Genomic DNA, 17,431 nt, shown 5'->3' on the forward strand with positions numbered 1-17,431 from the left:
CCTTTGATTCCCTCCGGGGCTTGATTTGTGGCATCCATTGGGGGGGGGGGGGCTCAGTGGCTCAGGCGCTCAGTGGCTCAGGCGCTCAGTGGCCATGCTTGACAGGGAGGTTTCCTTTTGAACGTGCTTCTCTGTGGACTGATTTGGTTCCCTTGAAAGGATTAAGGCCCCCTTTGTGCAGCCTAAATCAACAGAGGGCCCCCCTCTCTACCCTCCATGAAAGGGCCTGACTGGGGAAACGGTACACAAAATACGCTTTCTCTCTGCTGCATGATAGTCCACTCTTTTGGCCCCTATCCCCATTTGAATAACCCTCTTTTCTTCCCTTTTACCATCTCCGCCTCCTCCTCCTCCTCTCTTGCCATATGCTAATTCATGCCGCCATTGCAAAAGGCCAGTAAAATATTCCAGGTGCAGGGAGAGCCAGGACCACTGGTATTTTTATGGAGGGTGGCGTTGAGATTAAAAGAGTACGGTGTTTTATTTTAAAGAGGGGATTACTATTGCTCTAATGCAATCACACCCGAGCACAAGCAACACATCCGTCGAGAGAGGTTCATTTGTGGGCCGACGAGTGTCAATATTTGCACAGAAAGGCAGGTGCAAAAGGGCTCCGTTTGTTTGAGCGTGCGTGCGCTTGTCTTGTTGATGCACATGAAGTGCTTGTTGAGCAAGATAGACACAAACAGCCCCCCCAAACAAAGCTATGACTCGGTCATTATATTGAGTTCTGCAATGAAGAAACAGTCATAGCCACAAGTGACACGGAGCAACTTGAACATTTGAATGGTGACATCTACAGACAGTGGTGTAAGAACACAGCTTCACGATTCAGAACGTTTTTATGAATGTACCAAATATCAAAAGCTGGCCTTTGATGAATAAATCAGGCGTGATTGTAAGGGACACAAATATTACAAATAGCTTGATATTTCTGACAGAATGTACTTTTTTTCCCGCAGATTAGCCAAAAGCTTATTTCAGATTCAGCGCAATTATTATTAATAACATTGTGACAGATTGGGACAAAAAGTCAGACACATGAATATATCTTAAACCAACATGAATATATCACATACATAACAGAGAAGGCCATTGTTATTCAGCTGCTGATGTGCAGCTTCGGTAATGACTGACTGTTGGCTTTTATTCTCTGCAGCGAGACTGGAAATCAGCCCAGGGCAACCTCAGGTCTCTTTGAAGCCTTAGTGCTGGTCTCTCATCTTTTAATCTCACAGCCTTCTCACCTACTCAATAATTACAGTGTTTTTTTTCATGCTCTCTCAAAAGCCATAATGTGTTTTCCTCTCTCTGTCTTTCTGCCTGGGGCCAACACTGCATTTTGAAAAAGAAAATCCAACTGATGAGCTTTTGAGTCATCAGACGTTGATTTGTTTTCTTCCCCTCGTCTGTCGCCGTCACCTCCTCACCAGACAACCGTAGTTGGCTTAAAGTCACCGTCACTCTCCGCTTGCCTCGCTGTTTTCCTCCCTCCTTCCTGCTCGCTCTGGGTTCAGTGTACCCAGGAATGGATTCCATTAACCAAGAGTCATTAAATGTTAGCTCTAATTACCGCGCTTGTCAATGTGCCCCGCAGGTGTCAGCGCCGGCTAACCTGATTCATTTGCTGTGCAAGAGAGTAAGCACCCTTCGAAAAGATGGCGGTGTAGTAGTCTATTGAAATAAACAACTTTTGTAAAGTCTTCCGAGGCGGCGTGGGTGGAGGTCGGTAACTGGCCATATTAAGACAGTGACTGCTGTCCAGGGAGTGGATTGAAGTGCTGGGTTGCACAGGTACTGATGATGAAACACAAAGGCCTGCAGACAGGTCTATCAAACCATTAAAGCGCCGTCCCGGGGCAGTAATATCTCGTCGCCCGGTTACATTCCCTGCCTTTATGAAATTGTCAATCCACAAGCCGTCCCAGAGACTCCGCTACGTCTTTGGAGAGCAGAGACTAAAGCTCGCTGTGCATTGTTTGGGGAGCCAGGCCTCAGCAGCAAGATTAGGATAATGCTGGATGACATTTTAATAAACCTCCGCAGTGCCATTATCAAGAGAGGGTTGGACAATGTTCTCATCAATGAACTGTTGAGTGTGTGGAACCTATTTAGAGTAGAAAAGATGTTTTGGACTAACATTGAAAACAAATCTGGACAATGGAATAAGTAATGCCACAATCCTCTGAGAGTATGCTGAATGGCCTTTTACCTGAGTACACATGACCACAGGGACGTAGAAACCGTGGTCGCAGTTAGAAATTAAGTTTTTTCATTTTAAAGCTGGGGTCGTTAATCTTGAGAAACAAGCAAGAGTAGCCGACGCTAGATTAAAACAATTATCCAACCTAAAAGCCCAGCCCAGTGTTACTAACTCTTTTCCAATGAAAGTCGTCCCTCGTGAGACATCTCCTGCAGCTGTGTCTACAATGTGAGACCGAGTTCAGTGTGGGGGTGAATTTAAGTACCCACCCACCACCCCCCACCACCAGCACAACACTGATTTCACCATGCTTTACTGGAGTTAATGTGAAAATGAAGCTGTGCTACAGCGAGACTCGGGGCCGCCACCGGCGTGAAGAGCGCCGCTGGTGAAGTGTGTCGGGCTTGAGTGCGTCTGTCACCGGGGGAGAGAGTAATGTGTGATGTGGAAGGGGTAATTTGCAGTGCTGATGGCATTGTTTGAAAAAAAAATAGCGAGAGAAAAGCGGAGGTGAACTTTTGTGGCGGATATCAGAGCTGAAGAGCTCCCTGGATTGTCATAGAGAGCTCTGCTGGCAGCGAAATTGCCTGTGAGCATATTACTGCGGTGTGGGAGGCAGCTGAGGGCTTGTTTTTCTCTTTCTCCGCCTCATTCTCACTGAGAGCTGGACCGCTGATGGAGCCGCGTGTACTTCCAGGCAGTGGGCCGCCACCTGCTATAATCTCAAGTGATATAGAGAGCAGCATTCACGCCACAAATCACCCAGGCAGCTTCCCTAACTCACTCAGTGGACTGGAGCGAGAAGGTTGGCCTTTCACAGCACCAGTGTTGGTTTACGGCCCCAGGCTGACCTCGCGCTGACCTCTGCCGTCTGTGTGGGTTGGTGTGTCAAGGAATCGGGGCTGCCTGTGGAGCTTGGCCTGATGCACAGTGGAAAGATGACCTGACTACCGTTGGCCACTCCTGCGTTCTGCCGAACCCGCGCAGTCAAGGACGGTCTCTCTTTTCCCTGGCAGGGGCCGGGGGGGCCACAGAGAGGTCGTTGCCCCCTCCCTCCGGACATAACTGCTGGAATAAAGCGTAGTTGTTTTGGCCTAGACACAAGCTTAATTCAAATAAAAAGCATCTTTTGATATTTAATAACTGTGCATGTTTTGAGAAATAAGTCAGGGATCTGAAGGATACATCACTCCAGGTGTTTCCCCAGTGGTCCTTGCTTCTGTTGGTTACCCATTCCCCGCTCGGAGCAATCTAGTGGATCTCTAAGGGGGTAAAGGGAAGCTCAATATCCTGTGCTGCACAGAGCGAAGGCCTGCCCCCTTCTTCCTCTCCATGGCTGTAACTACAGAGAGAGGCTGTAATTCATGACCATGAAAGGGGCCGCTCCAGCCATGCCTCATCTGCTGACACAGACAAACAAAGGTTACCAAATCAAGGATAGCGCTGGCTGATTTACTGCCTCGCCGTCGCAAACAATGGCCCTATGGCCCCATGCTTCCAGCTCACATTTACTGTGTCTGTCTGCAGGCAGAGATATATGGCAACACTTCCAACTGTACATATTTCTAAATCATTAAATGTACTGATCAGTCCTGGTCTGAGCAGCAAAGGGTTGGTCTTCCAGACTTCTTGGTTTGGTTTTAACACAATGAATGTCTTACTTTATGTCAAAACATATGCAATCAAGCCTTACTCCTGAATTTCTGGAAGATAACTCTGTCAGGCAACTACTGAATGCACAGGTTGGTGCCCAAACAGAGGTCAGTTGATTGGGGATCCGTTTAAAAGGAGATGTTGTGAATCGGTCTGTTGGTGTGTGCGCACACACACACACACACACATCCAGCAGTGTGGGCCAGTCTGCCATCCACTCCAGCAACACAAAGAGGTCATTCAGAGTTGGTTCCCCGAGTCCCGAGGTTAGAGACTAAGTAAATCCATCCATCTTAATGCACTTATTTCAGCACCAGGAGAGCTAGAGGGAGACTGTGTAAACATGGCGATATCCGACATGCCACGCTAAACCCAAAGAGCCTGGAACCCATCAGCCCCAAAATGAAAGGTCTACATCTCAAACACAAACATTTAAATGGGCTGCAGTCCAGAGATCAAAGTGAAAGGCCTTAGTTTTCCTGCCGGCCCCCTCGGGTCTGCCACACTGAGATATGCAGCGGTTTAGCAGCCAGTCAGCGTTGAATGGTGAGCAACTGTATACTGCACATGTCTTCTTCTCTCCGTTCCCTGAGATAAAGCTCTGGTGCGGTTTTTATAGGTCTAGGTAAAGGATTTTAATGAGAAAGACACCAGATTTATTTTTCATCTGTTTTTTATTGTGATGATCTTATGTATCACATTTTAGCTTTGCCTAAATACATTTTCTTTGTCAAATAAAGGATTTTGGCCAAGCGGCAGTGACCTTGATAAAGGCATTCACCCAAGTCGCTTTGAACAGAAGCATCTCTCTATTTGCCGTGTTTCACCGTGTCCTTGACGCGTGTCGGCGATGGAGATGCTACAGACTTGTGGAAGTGGACGGGTGGAGGGAGCTGTTGAAAGCACCAGTCCCTCTTCCCAGGAGAGATCCTCCCCCATCACCATCACCAGCACCCATTGATGCAATGTGACATCAGCCACTCTCCTGCCAACTTTGCAGCATTAACAGGGTCAAAACACCACACACACACGCACACACACACACACCACTTATCTAGACCCAGCCATTCCCAGTGCACTGTTGGTGTGTTCAGGCCAATTATGCCTGTGTCAGTCTTTGGTCCCTGCGGTAGGGGTGACATTGCCAAAGAGGGAGAGAGAGCGGGCCGCCTTTAATGAGGCCTCATGGTGGCTTAGAGGTGTATGCGCAAAATACTGCATGAGCACATGTGTGCGTGCACAACAGCAGGAGTGCTGGTCTGCTATAATCCACTCTTCTGTCTGTCTTTTCTCTTCTCAAGGTCTCCATCCCCCCGAGCCATTTCCACCTCGCCGCCTTTCTAAATCTCTGTGTTTTTAAGTAACCGCTGCTGTCTGATGATGTTATTGTAGCACACTGATTTGGGTTCTGAATAACTTGAGGGCCCGTGTCCCAGAAATGGAGCATAGCAGCTTTGCAGGAACACGTTCTAAAAAAATAAATAAAAATGGGATTAACACAGCAGATAAGATGTAACTGTTCACTGTGAAACGATTCACCCCGGAGGTGTTGCTTTGAGCAGCATGAAGCAGGATTTGGTCTCTCTTTGAAATAAAATGACGAATGAATGACAACCCAAAGTTTATAGAACCACCCATTTTGGATTATATGGTCATGGAGAGTTTATCAGACAAAACAATGCCGGAAGGCCACCCATACTAAAGATGTGTAACTGTGAAGCATCAAAGAAGAAGTTGGATTCTTTGGACCCTGCATCACATGAATGGTCATTGCTGCAATCTCTGTTATCCTCAACTGTAGCTTGTAGGAATCATGTCTGTAAGAGCTTTGAGTCAAACGTTGTGGTTCAACAACATCTACTGCTGTTTGATTGATTTCTAAAAGGTCTGGAGAAGGATTCTTTCTGTTTCCCTCTCCACTCCCTCGGTACCAGACAAGGGTCAATGCTGGTGAGGTGAAAGCCTTTAAGAGACACAAAAAGCTGGGAGAGAGACAGAGCATGAGGACTCTGAGAAGGATTGATGATAGCAAGGCTTTAATTGCTCCCACAAGAAAAGAGGTTATCTTTTTTTCTCTCTTTCTCACCCTCTCTGAGCCTCATAAATATGCAGGGCAGAAGGAGAAAAAAAAAGCCCAGATGAGCCTCAGGGCAGATTAGAGAGGACTATAGAGCAGGATCCCGGTTTGTTAGCAGCAGTTTTCAGATCCCTTGCATGTGTTTCTGCTCTGCACACACATTGCCTGGCTTTCATTTGTCTCAGCCCATTTCCACAGGCTACTGACTGCTACCAGCAGTGTTGGGAAGTTGTAATGGGGCAATCCGACCTTTAGTGCAACATCGCCCCCTGGTGTTGCACGTGACCTCAAGGTAGATGGGCCTTTTTTTTTTAACAAAGGACATTATGACTTGTCACAGTAGGAAAAGATCAGGATAATTAAATGGATGAGGGCTGAATTCCATTTAGCTCGCTTTGATTTCACGGTCCAGGTATTGCGCATGCTGGCTCACTGTCACTGGAACACTTGAATAGCACAGAGCCATTATCAGCGTTGTCAGTAAGACCTGTGCTTTTCCTTACTAGCACAATAGCACAATTCAAAATAACAGCTGTGAAAAAGGTCTATTGTGACCACTGAGTGGAGTGGGTGGAGAGGAAGTGGTTAAACTGGTGTGTGTGTGTGTGTGTGTGTGTGTGTAAAGTTGTATTATTGCCCTGGAAAAGAAATTTGAAAGCATGTGCATTTGATATATAAAAAAGAAAGTGTTTCATTTTGTCTCCATTCCTCGGTTCTTCTCTGGCCTTTGGCCGCTGTTCTTTGAAGCCTGCCCAAACCCATCAGCGTCTGTCGGACTGTCACCATCTGTTATGGATTAGGCTGCTCCTGGGGGGGGGGTCGGTTTGATATCGGGGTTCTAGCATCCCCTCTTTATTCCACGCGTCAGGTTTTACTGTAAACGCTGTTGTACAAAAACCCAAATCCCAAAAGGGATTGCTTTTTCAGGCCTTTCAAGCCAAGAGCAAACGAGGCCTTGCGCCGGTTTTGGGCTGCATGTCTGGTTTAGCTCTTAGCACACTGAGACGGGCCTCTGCTGGGCCATTTAGAGGCCAAGCTGGGAAGCCGTGTTTGGAGGCTTTTTCCCTAAACCCCACTGTGCAGTGTTGTGATGTATGAATCCCATGGCCATGCCTGACACTGGCGAGCCTGTCTGAGCGCATGTCTTCGCCGAGTAAGAGGCCGTGGACAGAGGCCGCATTGTTCGCCTGAAGTAACCCAAGCTCAGGGCGGCTGCTGTCCAAGGGGGGATATCAAGTTGTTCTCTCCCCACCGACAACACAATCCTAGCTTAAGCTCTGAGGCTTGACGAGGGAGCAGAGAGGCAGCTGACTGTTTGGACGACAGTGCAGTTCAAATAAACAGCTCAGATCCCAACCAGCCTCCCCTACACCAACCCTCCCTTGCCAAGCATCGCCGTCCCACAGCCATAGCTCACCGCCCTGAAGCTTTGCCAACAGCTCTCAGCTAATTTGTGGTGTTATTTTGCATGAAGCATGTGGCTGCGCTGAGGTCTCCTGAAAAGGAAGGGCTGCAAGTAGAGAGAAGCGGGTGAGAAATTAGGCCTGGTTACATGCTTCCCCTTTTGTGAGCGATGGGTATGTTTACCTCCACCACCAACAGACCACACAGCATTTCCAGGCTTGAGGGAAAGAGGGATGAAAGTAAGAGTGGAGAGGAGAGAAGAGGCGGCCATTAGCAGCTTTGTTTCTGCCGCGGGTGTTCCGCCAGTCTGACTGCAGTGAAACCTGAGCACGGGGGTAATGAGACGGCACTTGACACGTACGCACACACATGCACGTAGACGCATCGGCTGCTTCTGTAATGCCGATGGAAGATTTAAGAGGCAAAAAAGGGCTACATGCAAATTGATACGTCACCAGATTTTCAGACATTCGATCCTTGCATTCATTGCCGTCTCTGGAATGACTTTCCTTATACCGTTTTAACACTTGGTGCAGGCTGTTCTGAATCTGATCCGTGCGAGCAGCCGGTGTGTATGTGTGTACAACCAGTCGGCCGCATTTGAAGGAGGGTGAAAGGCCCAGACTGATGACTCTCTGGGGACAGATTTCTCTATCCAGCTCTCCATGCCTCCCCGGTGAAATCATGGTGGTGTCAGTGTGTCAGCTCGAGCTGTCACTCTCCTTATTGCTAAGCCAGTTACGCTCATACCTCATGCCTCCTGGCTGAAGAGAGGGTCAGGGGGAGAGCAGCAAGCGAGAAAGAAAACTGGTCTTTTTCTAAACTGGCCTGCTGAGCAGAGCATCAACACCACGAGACGCAATTGGAGAGTCTCAAATGAAAAAAAGGCCACGGTTGTGTATCACCTCAGAGACGCTAGTACAATTAACAGACCCCGCCCCCTGTCTACTGGTTTGGAACAGTCCACTGAGCTTAGCTGACAGCCAACATTGAACAGATCTAGGCAGCGGACATACAGTAGAGCAGTGCATGCAGCTCAACCAGAGTGGCATTGGACCTGTTGACTGGTAGTGTGCGTGTGCGTGTGTGTGTGTGTGTGTGTGTGTGTTTGCGTGCGTGCGTGTGCGTGTGTTTGAGAGAGTGAGAGAGAAAAAGAGTGCTACGAGGTGTTTATGAGCGGGTTTGGGTTTTTATGAGCATGTGGCTGTAACTGAGATTTAAGCATGTCTGTTTGAAGTTTTGTTGGTCAGACAGGCGATTGTCTATTGTTCCTCTGAGCTGCCACAGTGACTGACAGGAAACACATGTGGCAGTGCCAGCCAGTGGGTTTTGAAGCACTTTCAGTATCCTGACATTCTGGTTATTGTTTTCCGACTAATTTGCTCTGGGTGAGTGATTTGACACGTTAGTTTAGTTAACATTCCCCAGACACTGAAAAGGCGCTTTTGGTGGGTGTGTGCATGTGGTGCCGCCGGATGTGAAGGCCTGGAGCACGAGTCAGTGTTGGATCATAGGCACGTCTTTGAATGCCTATCACATACCAAGTCAAATCATTTCAACCCGTCGCCTACATTTTAAAGGCCCCTGTTTTCTTGAAGGATAGCTTGTGATTGGCTCCTCACCTTGGTGCAGTTCAACACACAAATAAGACACAGTTCTATTCTCCAGCCCTGGGCAGGAATGCATATCAGCAGCTGAGCTTTGTAATGGCAAAGGTGCGTGCTCAACGTTTTTATTGACAAATGGGAGTCAACGGCGATTTATGCTTTTGAATTGTGGCCTGCAATGCCTTTCAGCTGTAAATGTCTGCACGTAGAAATGAGGATGAGGGATTTATAAATAACATAAAAGTATTGTTGTTTTGCTGTTGTCTGAGCTTTTGCAAGATCAGCACACTGTACCAATACCGCCCCAAATACAATTTAACAAAGCAACGTTTAGATCAAAGATCACAATGCCTCAGCATTTTTTGACCTGGCCCTTTCTTTAGATAAGTGCACTTAACGCACTATTGGTTTCACATAGCAAATACTACCTCTTAAAGTTGTGGATCACTGCTACCACTATGAAGCAATGCTTTTATGAGTGGGCCTCCATTGCTGTCAGTTTCACGCCACTCCGCTGATCGACGTGTAATGGCAGCGACGAGCCAAGAAATGTTGCACTGTGCCCATGAAGGCAGTAAATAAGACGACTGCAGGCTAAGAAACATGGCCGTTAACAATTTATGTAACTGTTTCATGAGGAGGGTTTGGACACGCAGTGTGTATTAACCATGGTTCTGGTTAAATGTGTGCACTACCGGGGTGACAGAGTGCAGCGGTTGCTGAGAGGCCCACAGTGCCGTATACATGTCACACATGTCAGCAAGCGTCTCACTTCTCCCGGCCATCCGTGGAACGTCCGCGCGTCTCTCTGGGGAACAACATTCACCCAAAGAACGAACACCTACCGTGTCTCACTTGTCACCAGTAGAGACATCAGGCCCTGTGAGAAGCCCCATCAGCCGGCTTACATGTGACATGTTTGAGGTCAGATGGTCTGGCTCGCTCCACAGCTGCCTTTTTCTCTCGGTGTAGTTTTACTCTACTGTGATGGTGTGTGCTGGATGGATCCCCATTACACACTGCTGTTCGGGCATGACAGTCAAACCTGCAAAGGATCTGTCAGCCATGGGCAGCGAGTGTCCCCCTGAGGGCTGCCCTGCTCAGGCCCCTGGCAGGAGAAGTCTGGCCCCTTGGCCGGCTTTCCGCCCACCCCTTCTGGCAGTCCACCTGTGCCAGCATGCCCGTCATCAAGGCCCTGACCAGCTCTTCTCCTGTTACAGCCTGACCACACACCCTCACGGATATATATACACGATTTGTTCTCTAAAGGCTTGCTGGAAATGGGACACCCCGCTGCCACTGATCCCACCCATACATCCTCATGTGCACGTAGAAGATGGTTTTTGGTAAGGGGGGGGGGGGGGGCAGTGTTAGGGGCAAGATGTTCAAGCATTTACGCGTCAGGAGCTGTCTTAGGCAGCAGATCTTCCACATGCTGGTGGGGTGACAGCAAACCAGTTAAGAGCCATTACAGTCAAGAGCCTCCGTGGGTGGAAGAGCTCCCCGTTAGTAAATGGCTTCATTATGACGCGAGAGAGAGAGGAGACACACACAGTGGCTCTACCAGACAGAGTTTGAATTGAGCACGGATGGATACTAGCAAAGGTAGGTAGCGCTTTGTGCTGTACTGTAAACATGCGTAAGTGCTTGTTCCCGAGCGGTCTGGCAGCCGCTCCTCTATGGCGTTGCATCTGTCAGAAGAGCTCAGAACATTTAGTGGCTTACTAAGCCCAATTACCCCCCGATTGCTACCATTTCACAGAGGATCACGTCACATCTCAGGAGAGGAGTCGGGGTTTATGTCTCGGTTAACCGCGTACACCATGACTTCACAGCATATACACACACTATTTATATTTACGTACGCACTTGCTTTGACTTTCCAGCTTGTAATACAAAATTCATAAACCAAATGAGACAGGCATGAAATATAGATGTTAAAAGGGGCGGCTTAACAGCTCTCTCCCCCTGCCTCCCGCCTGCTTTTGGCCTTTTGCTCAATCACCGCTTGTTAAAGCAGCGGTTTGTGTTACTGTGAGGGGATATCGGCACGCTGTGCTGTTCTCACTGAAAGACTACACATGTCACGCTCTCGCAGCCAGCATAGTTGGCCCGCTCACCTAACCCCCAACCCCATCTTTAGTTCTGTTTGGCTTCCCACTCCCCTTCCCCAGCCACCCCTGGGAGTCTAGCACTAATAAAACAGCTCCAGTCCAAGACCCTCCACACGGCAGGATGTCCAGACTGTGTAACCCAACACCCCTCTGGGCTCGAGCTTAAGAGAGCTGCTGACATGACGGAGAGTCTGGGAGGGCCAGCAAGGGAGCGTCCATCATTGTCAGGCCCCAGCGCCCTGAGCTCCCATCTGGGGCATGTCCAACACGCATGCCTGTGAGCTGTGAACTCATTGCTGTGAGGTGCTCTGACACCCAGGAGACACGAGAGGGTATCACAGAGTGTGGTGTTACTGCTCTTAGAGCAGCTAATGCTGTTAAAGTCGTCAGGCCTGAAGAAGGGAGGGATAAGGAGCTAACAGACTGGAGATTCTCTGGAGGCTTTGGATATGAGATCAGAGAGAAAGCTTCCCCGGCTGAGGTTACTGACACAAGGGTTTAACTTCTCTGTGAACTAATATCAGACCAAAGTGCAAATCTCAGCTCTTCCACTCATAAACATTACATTTGTAGGCATTTGCGTGGAGATTTTAGCAAGGCAGGCAAACTAGGAATCAACCATTTAATGTAAAGCTTCTGCAGATGGACTGTCCTTACTTTAAGCACCGGAGAGGAATATTAGAACATCTGGGATCTTGATCACCTTCCAATCCAACAGATGAGGGAGTTGAGCTCAGATGTCATCCACTAATGTGAACTCCAGTGTATACCACTGAGCTCCCAGAGCTGGAGAAAGACAGACTCCCGAGTGTGTGAGCACTGCGGTTTAAACACGGCTAGTTTTCTTTAATAGGGCTATTGTATTGGACCACATTCATTACAGGGTGTCGTTGTACCTAATAATCTGGCAAGTTACTGTAAAGACACAAAACACATGGCAAGAAAAAGGAAGGACGGTGTGTTTTATGTTGGCTCGATGGGTCTTCTATGAGCATGTGCGAGCGAGCAGCCTGCTGTTTATTGTTCTCTTCCGTGTAGGAGGAAGATCTGTTAAAGATGTCTGCCATTCATGCGACTGCAGGCTCCTTTGAGAACAAATAAACAGCCTGGTCCCTCACCAGGAGCTCTTTGGGGAGCATATGCTGTCTAAACCACTACTGAGGTCAGCCTACTGTCAACACTTGCTGCTCAATTACAACTCTAATTTTGTATGGAGATAGAAGAGGGTCGAGTTTGTTTTCCTTTTCTGTTTTTGTAAACTAAATGGTTTCCAGACTAAGTTGTTTTAAAAGTTGTCTTTGAAAACAGTGTGCTTAACTGGAGACCGTGCGTGAATGTTTTTGAGGGATATTTTTCTTCCATCAGCTTCTGAAAGCCCAGCACAAAGGGAGATCCTGATTGTAATTAATGTTTACTGAGATATACCAATGCGAGATGGAATTTACAATGAGGACCACAAGTCCTTGTTCAACACAGTGTGCACTTTAATTGATTCCACTTGACAAACTCTTTTCTGAGGAGAAGCAGGGTGATGATGTGGGAAAGAGGGCAACACAGAGCGAAGAAAGAACTTCTCCTCCCAACAACCTCGCCAATGTTTCAAAACAAATGTCTCTGGACCAACTTAATCCATTTGTTGGGATTCACCGCCGTCTTGGTGCATTTTTCTGCAAATGCATTGTGTCGTCTGGAGTGTGGTCAAACTGTTGCCGCTGGAAGAGCGATGTGATCCATGAGAGGTTTGGGCATTATTCTGCTTACTGCTGCACAACAGGGAGCGGGATAGAGAGTACCAGATGGAGATGGAGAAAAAGAGTTGCAGGGGCGACAGTGAATAAGTGAACTTGGAAGGTCGCTGTCAGTTGTGACAGACAGCTCTGGGTTTAGGAGTTGTCGGCGCTTCTCCTTGGAAAGCGCTTGTCCTCTTTTACACTGTGCCTGCAGGCTACATTGTCATCCCCATTCACACCAAGCTGCTTTTTTGATTGCGAGTGAAAGTATCAAAATACATTTAACATAATATAAATGTTTTTTTTTTTCCTGTCCACTGTTTTTTAACTACGATATAACAACATGGCAGCTTGGATGACAATGTGCTCCGTCACTTTATTCCAGATTGAAATACCTTAAAATCTGTTGGACGGATTGCCATGAACTTTGGTACACACATTCATGATTCCTTAACGAATTTGATGATCCCTCGTTTTTTCTACCATGAGGTTGACATTTCTGTTTTTTTGCTTGAAAGGTCTATCGGATGGATCAATCAATTTGGTCCAGATGTTCATGGTCCCCTCAAGATAACCTTTCCCTTGACTTCTCATTTAACACCATCACTGGCTCACATTTTAAATTCATGCACTGCTCCGACTTGTGTGTGACCAATTAATGACATTCCCATCAGCCTCAGCTGTACTTTGTGTTTAATGCTAATGACTAAATGTTGGCATAATAACAGACTAAATAACAATGGTGACCATAAATAGTACACCTGCTAAACATCAGCATGTTAGCATTCTGATGTTAGCATTTGGAACAAATCACCGCTGAGCCTCACAAGCTATTGGCTGTCGACTGTACGTCTTGTTGCTCACGCCATGTCTCCCTCCCCACATGATGATGGTAGTAACAGCTAGTGTTGCAGCATGACACTGGCACAGGACAGACCTGCAGTCAGCACCCAGAGGTTACCTACCATTGCATCATAGGCGCGTGCCCCTGAGTCCATAATGCAGAGCAGGCGGCCCTCCCTCCCTGTTAGCACCTGTTCCCTGGATGCTCTCAACAACTGCACAGCTGTCGCAGCCTCAAGCTCAGCAACTCTGGCCTGCCTTCTATTTATGACCGTCTAGTTGTAGTGAGTAAATGAAAAGGGCTTGTTCTGGGCTTTATCTGTTACTGTCTTTGGTACAGTTGTCTCTTTAGTGCAATAACACAAAGGTTACAGGCACTGATGTGTTGGTACATAACAAACCTTAAATTGGCCTCATCTCAAGGCAAACCATCATTTTGATTTTAGTATGTTTGTACTGCTGTAACCCTTTGAAAAAAACTCAGAATACATTCATTCAAGTACCTTAGCACAGTTTGATTTATTATTTCTTTCCATTGTGTCAAATGTGCATACTGTTAATCACTAAATTGTCCACTTGTGTTAGGTTGTTGGTTTTGTGTGATTGAAGCTATGCGACCCCTGCCCGGGTGAAATCCCATAAATGAGTGTGAGGGTTTAGAATGCCGTCAAGGCGCTATCTCTAGGAAGATGAGACGAAAGGGGTGACGGCAAGGGGCGGAGGCTTGGGATGTCGCAGAGGTCTCAACAGCCATCAATTTGTTCATGATGTCTCCAGGCCCGGGTGCAGGCTGTCATATCCACCCACACACATGAGAGAGAGGGAGAGTAGCAAAGTGGTTTGGGCACGTGTTGAACGCTAATGTATTTTTTAAAAGGGCATGTGGCGGCACTTTTAAAAAGATCATGTTGTTAGCGCTTGTTTGTTAATCATTTATATGGGACCGAGCCGTATCCAGGGAAGACAGTGAAATATAGTGTGCTAAATAAATCCCCTCATGTTCTGCAGCAATGACCTGGCACCATGTTAAACGTCCTAATGTTGTGCATCTCACGTTGCCAGGCTCCCTCTCCCTCTGTGAATCTTAACGCAGTGCAAAGATTTGAGCCGTTTGTCTCTTGCATGGTTGTACCAATCCAAATACTTTGCTGATGAAGGACCTTTAACCCACCAATACACAAGCCTATTAACCCTTCAGGCTCAACGTGATATTAGCAGCACATAAAAAAATGCAAACAGTGAATACAGCTGCATGGCGCTAATGAGCTGTGGGTCACAGTAGTACACCGTGCAGGACAGTAATGACAAAGGTGAGATGAAAAGGAACTTGTCTTGTGTCTTTTTCCCACATTGTGTTATTGGTACTGGTATTTTCATGTTATCACATTATACCAAATCAGAGTTGATGATCTGATGATAACATGCTGCAGTGTAGCTTTCACCACATAGGGAGATACAAAGCAGGAGTGGTGGTGTTTGTGTGTGTGAACAGAAGGAGATGGCTCAGCCCGGATAATGAGTTATCCCCCTAAGCCCCTCGCTGGGTCCCCTGACATCCAGCCATAATGAAAGGCTTTCCTGCGCACACACACAGCTGACCCTCACAAAGTCCTCCTGTACCCCCTTTACCTCCTAAATCCGGCCTCATTCTCCGCTGCAACACTCCACCGCGGAGTGCGCACTAGTTAGAAGCTGCAATACTACTGAAACAGCAGGGCTCTGCATTTTGAGCAACCCAAGCGGGAATTGGGCTTATTTGTTTCCAGGGATGAAGAAGACTGACAAATGAACCCTCGCGGGAGGGAAGCTGGCGCAGACACTCCTCTTCTCTCCTTCCCAGCTCCGCCCGGCCCTGGAGTCTTCATTATGACCAGAATAGACACCCCTTTTTTATTGCGTGTTAGCACATTCGCAAAACAAGCCGTGGACCTCAGGGACTGAGAGGTGCACCGGGAGACTTGAGAAGTGTGAATTTCCCCCCTATCCGTCTGCTGCGGTGAAGTTGTTTGCGAGCAGCAGTCTCTCTTGACCGGTAATAGTATTTGTAAGTGGAGAAGATTGACATGGGTGAGGGGGATGGATTTAAGGGCTGCTGGGCTTTCCTGTTCGGGGATGCGTTTTGTGTGCAGACTGCCAAAGAAGAGATATGGTTTCTCCCTAAGGATTAGTTAGCTTTGAAAACTGACGCCTCCCTGCATTATGAGGGGACTTCTCTTATTTGTGCTTGTCCAAAGTCGACCAATTACAAAAACACTTCAACCTGGCTAAGGGTGCCTTTTGTCTCCTGACAGGCTGGCAGATGTCCCTGTAAGCTCTCCCACTCGCAGCAGGACTCAATAGCTGTTATTGTAGGTATCGATTGCAATTTCCCACAAGAAATTACCTCCACTGACCCTAAACTACGATACCGCATGCACCGGGGACTGCTAATACCTTGTGTTGCATTGTAATGCTAATAACCACGGTTCTGGCAGGGCCCTGTTAGCTCAGCCTGCTCCCGGTGGGGTTGGTCTGGAGGGAGTAGTGTGTCAGGGAGATGGCAGCCCGCTGTGACAGGCTGCAGCTCTTGAGTGCAGCCCAGGAGAACCGGGTCCCATCTACACCTCTTTGGCAGGTAAAAGGATTTAACAGGCTTTCCTGAGGGGGAAGGGGGGGAGCCCTCGCTCCTACCCCTAAACCCCCCGGGGGCTTCGGGAGAGTTAATTACAGTTTATGTATGCACTGTCATCCCCCATGAGCCTCTTTCCCTCGGGAGCAGCCAAGCTGACTGCTGATGTCTGAGCACTTTGTTCTGTAGGAGATGGTCCCTGCTGAGAAATACCCTGGACGGAGCATATTAGCTATTGTTCTGTGCGACTTCAACATTGTACAGCCGTTATTATTCATTCTCTGGAATAATTCACACTTTGTTCTTAATGGAGCCCAACAGGGCTTCTAATAGCAGATAATTGCTGTTTTTGGCAATTACTGAAAGTCCATAAAATGTCTCCTCACCTTGTCAGACGGAAAGCTAAATGCTCAGCCATCCTTCACGCTACATGGTGAATTAATGCATGCAGCGTTCTTATCCTGCAGCGTTCTTTAATAGGCAATATAATAAAGCAGTCATCACTTTCAAGCCTGTTTGCATTTGGTAAAGGGAAAACACCAGTGTTTCAAAAGATGATTATTACTGAAGAATTATTGTGTAGTTTTTATTTTGATAAAGTGACTTATTGACCATGGGAGAAGTGAAAGAATGAAAGTCAGGTTTGTATCTGCTACTATGCAACTTAGAATGCCAACCTCTATGTAGTTTGAATGAGTCTGCCACAGTTTCTATACGCAATAGATCTCAGCTGCACCAGTCAGCAGGAGGCACACGCTGAAATGCCTCGTGAACAAATCGGACCAGAAGACATTTAATTTGTCCGGCAAATGGGAGTTCTTTCATCCAGACGGGGGCGGGGGGGAAGAAAAGAGAGAAAAAGGCTAGAACCTTGAAATGAAGGTGACGTTGTTTTGTGTACGATACAAACTGATTCAGCCTGAACAAGAAAAACACATTTCAGCTGTGTAGTTTGTCTCCAGGGACGGTGTTAAAGGCTGCATGAAAGGGCTCAGGAATTGGTGCTTGTGCTGGCACAGCTGCAAACCCCAGAAGGGTGTGTCGGTAGGAGGAGGAGGAAAAGATGTGCGTCAGTTTGTCAGCTCAAAGCGCACACACTAAGCACGGTAGGGGAGATGGCGGTTAGAACAACCAAGGTCTATGAAAGGCCTGTAGCTCGCTCACACACACACACACACACAACCTTTGTGAG

General features: G+C 47.6%; 1 protein-coding gene across 1 annotated transcript in view; it reads left to right on the forward strand.

Annotated features, from left to right (window-relative positions):
- Window positions 1-17,431, forward strand: part of auts2a (activator of transcription and developmental regulator AUTS2 a) — a 280,101-nt gene that overhangs the window by 250,179 nt on the left and 12,491 nt on the right. The window lies entirely within an intron of this gene.

The sequence above is a fragment of the Cyclopterus lumpus genome, chromosome 14, assembly GCF_009769545.1.
Source record: "Cyclopterus lumpus isolate fCycLum1 chromosome 14, fCycLum1.pri, whole genome shotgun sequence".
Taxonomy (NCBI): domain Eukaryota; kingdom Metazoa; phylum Chordata; class Actinopteri; order Perciformes; family Cyclopteridae; genus Cyclopterus; species Cyclopterus lumpus.